The 4,239-nt window shown below is 29.8% G+C and overlaps 1 pseudogene; it reads right to left on the bottom strand.

The window, feature by feature from the left end:
• Positions 1–262: 262 nt before the first annotated feature.
• On the bottom strand, positions 263–3,996 carry LOC140920426 (uncharacterized; annotated as a pseudogene).
• Positions 3,997–4,239: the final 243 nt, after the last annotated feature.

Raw genomic sequence — 4,239 nt, 5'->3', positions numbered from 1 at the left:
TTTTTTCTTCATAACTTTCACCCTTTACAAATGGATCATCATAAATTCACATATTACCCTATTAACTAGAATTTTTCATTCAACCATAAAAGATAAAACATCATACGAAGCTTTACATTTAAAAATCAATGACAATGAGTCATAATTTTTTTTTACAAAACCAAAGTTATCAAATTTAGAGCTACATAATGTTCACTACTTGTTAAAAAAAAATCCTTATCTTCTATTAACAGTCTAAAGATGCTAAAATGATACAAGGGTTTCAAACATTTTCTATTAGTTTAAGAATCAAGTTTGAACAACGTTGTCGGACATTCATCATTTCTTCATCTTTGAATGGTTTTGAGTTTCCAAATATCTGAATTATAAACATTGAAATAAAAAGATTATCTAAATCATGTGACTATAAAAATCATAAGTAGTTAATTAATACTAACTTTGATAAAATCTATCATGTACCGACATCCATGAATCAACAAGACCACTAGATACAATGTTCAACATATGTATCATAATGTAGTAACCACACTCTTAACCTTTAGGTTGTCTTTGACACTAAAATTGAATATTATATGTAAATTATAGTGAGTAAATATTATATAGATAGAGACATAAATTATAATTGAAATTCTATATATATAATCTAAACAACTTACAGTGGGAATGCTCCATGTGAGCTTATTCTTTCTTAATCTTCTCAACTTATTATATTCACCCAAAGCTCTACAAAAATAAAATATTCATTAAAATTGTACTAGACACTTACAAATCGGGAAATGGTTTTCACAAGATTTTTTTCCCTTTTTCAGCTTCCTTGGCTTTGGAGGAAATGACCAAACAAGAAAACTACACTCAACAACAAATTTCCTATTTGACATCCCAAAACACTAATCAACAAATAAAAGTAATATTTATCAATTAAAGTTTATAAACACTCATTAGCAAAATTTATTTAATTTGTATCATTTACCTATTGTTTTAGACTTATAGCTACCTACAAAGCGTCAATAAATAAAATCAATAAAGGAAAAACAAATTACTGTAGCAGATAAACCACATAGAGATGAATTATATAATTATATTGTTCAATATCTTTAAAGCCATAAGCCTCTTAAAAAAGTGTTGATATACAATAATGTTGTGCCATCAAGTATGTTTGAAATATATCTCTCACAAAAGCAAAGAATCTAAAAGCTCAAATTTTGTCCATTTGCATGTGCCTTAGCATTTCTATTTTGTGCCAACACAACAATGTTTTATTGGGTTTGTAGAAGGCCAACATAGTCATTTCTAAAAAGATCTAAATGTGCATTTAATATGCTTATTGTTGGTACATTAAACGTGCATTTCTAAAAAGATCTAAATGTGCATTTGAAATACGTATATCGGAAATACAATAAACACTTACAAATCGACGATGTGCATGATATCTTTATTTGGTTTCCATCCCAACAAACATAGGAAAACTATAGTATTCTTCCTATGGCAAATAACGAGCAATTTCCAATGACAACTAAATTGTGCAAAAAGTTAAAAGTGTTAGTACATTTATGTTATAAACTTGTAATGGATAAATTATAATAAAATTTTACTTGTTGAGATAAAGTAACATATAACACTCTTTTTGATCCTGCTGCAACTTATTTTGTATGTATTTGTGAGCCTCAATAGAATCATATTCACTCTGAATGAAACATGGATCAATTAATCCATACACGCCACTCTTGCCCAAGTCAATACAAAGGCGATGCATATATCTAAGATATTAAAATAAATAAATTAAAATAACTATTTGTTATAAATGAAATTAATTTTTTGACTAATTTTAGAAATTAAATGTACTTACGTCAATCATATTTGTATAATAGTGATGCACAACTCTCGATTACCCATACACAACTCCACTATATCGCTTTGTCCAAGAACAAACACTTCACTTGTCTCATGTTCCAATTTTAGCTCTATAGACAATGATATACTCATCGACTTTAACAACAATTGTTGAATACAATCTAGTTGAGATTCAGATTTTTTGAGTGGAACGTCAACTTTCATAAATATGTCAACCTCCTAAATAATTAAAGATAAATTATTAGTCATTTAAAATATTTCAAGTGTAAATAGAAAAAGACATATGTAATGAATACCTTATCAGAAACAAGCCGCAAAAGCCTTTTTGGCGATTGAATGAAAGTATTTGAAGCTTGACCAACTGTTGTCACCTCATCAGTGGGTATAGGTACTTGAGCATTTGCATCTAAAACCTTGGTAACTAGCACCCTAACCATATCATTATCTAACAATTAACTGATTGTATAAGGTGGGCCCCAACTTGTATGCATAAGCATATGCCACTACAGAATCATTATTATCAACTTACAATTTACAATGTTTTGGAATATCATCGTCCTCATCCTCTGGTATAGGTAGTTCAATAGAACAACTTCCCTTCATGAACAAATTTGGATTTTGTTGTGATAGCTCCAACTACATTTTATTTTTAATCACATTAGTAAGCTCCTCTATTTGGTGGCTACTGAAAGCTGGTGGGGTGGAGGCATAATGAGAACGTGATCCAAAGTATTGTCGAATCCTCACACCTCGACCAACAACACGAACACGACCAGGGTGCTCAAGTTTCCCAATGGCCTCCGTCAAGATATCTGTACATCCATGTGGAACAAAGATTCCTTGAGACGTTTGTTCAACCAATGAATCCTACAAGATATAAAAAAAATTATATTTATAAGATTTAATTTATATATTTTAAATAATTAATATAAAAGACATATTGGCAACATTTTACCATGATTCTCAGCAATATGAAGGATCGTGTGACCAATTATTTAAAACATCTATAACATATTATATCTTTAAGAATTTTGGATATTGTTTAAAACATCTATAAACCAGATTTATTTTGTGGAGGAATCCTTGTTATAACAACTCATAATGTATTATGGTAAAGTCCCATATTGACGAGAATATCACAAAAGGAATTTGATCCAGACCTTTGCTAACTTCCAAGAAATTTGAATTGTTATTGAAAGTATGTGTGAATCATTTATCAATGAGGCTATATCACTTCTTTTTATTTTTCTTATACTGTATTAAATTTTCGCCACCCTTAACATTTTTTTCTTGTTCTGTCCCTGCCAGTAATTACCGTTAATCTTATATGATGTACCTGAGGCTATATCAGTTGTTTTGGCAGATAACAGTTGTAATTAGATATATACAAATTTTCCAGTTGTCCTTCATGACAGTGTCTATTTTATAGTTTGTTTTTTCCATGCTCTAGATTTTAGTGGACCACAAACCAGACAATGAACTATATTTTAAAGGGCATATCCATTTAAAATATTAGCACATTTAATATAAAGTGTCATTATCCATACCATACCATTATAGGACCCTTTACATATGAACCTTGCTTTTATGTTTTTCACTGTCCTTCAATCTCATTCAAAATGAACAGAAATTTGTGTTATTAACACAAATTAAAGTGATTCTATTTCATCTGAAGCAAAGCACTTGAGTCAAAATCAAACCAATAAAAAAGAAAAAGGGTTAGAATAGAAAATACTTGGGAAATGAAACTAATAAAAAAAACAATTTCTTTGAAGTTTTATTAACAGAGACAATCTCACAAACACATAACATGCAGTTTTAAAGGATGGTTGAAAATTGGGGTAACTACTACTACATTGAAATTATTTTAAATGTTACTAAAATAAAATCCAATTAAAGATTAATAATAAGAACAATTAACAATGAAATAATTTTAGATTGTAAAGTAAGAAACAAGAATTATTAGAAAATTACCGAAGAAAGCAACAAACACTTCTCTATGGTGAAAGAAATGGATACTTCTCTATGGTGAAAGAAATGGATACTTCTCGACAGAAACGCTCCTTGATAGATGGAAGAGGAAGACAAACAAAACTTGTCGTCAGTGCTGAAGTAGAAAAATGTTGCGGCGGACCAACTCATCATCGACGATGAAGGCTGAAAGCTGAAGTTCGTCTAATTCTCGCTGAATGCTGAAATTTCGTTTGATTCGATTCACGTTTTCTCAAAAGGATGAAGGTTGAAGGTTAAAGGTTGAAGGATGAAAACGTTGAAGCTTTGAAGGGTTAAGACATGGGTTCGTGATTGTTTGGTTCGTGACCGGATGAGTGATGAATGATGAAATAATGAATGCGATTGTAAATATATATATATATATATATATATATA

Source organism: Cicer arietinum, chromosome 5 (genome assembly GCF_000331145.2).
Source record: "Cicer arietinum cultivar CDC Frontier isolate Library 1 chromosome 5, Cicar.CDCFrontier_v2.0, whole genome shotgun sequence".
NCBI classification, from domain to species: Eukaryota; Viridiplantae; Streptophyta; class Magnoliopsida; order Fabales; family Fabaceae; genus Cicer; species Cicer arietinum.
Note: the sequence above shows the minus strand (reverse complement) of the source record. Positions and strands in the feature narration are given on the sequence as shown.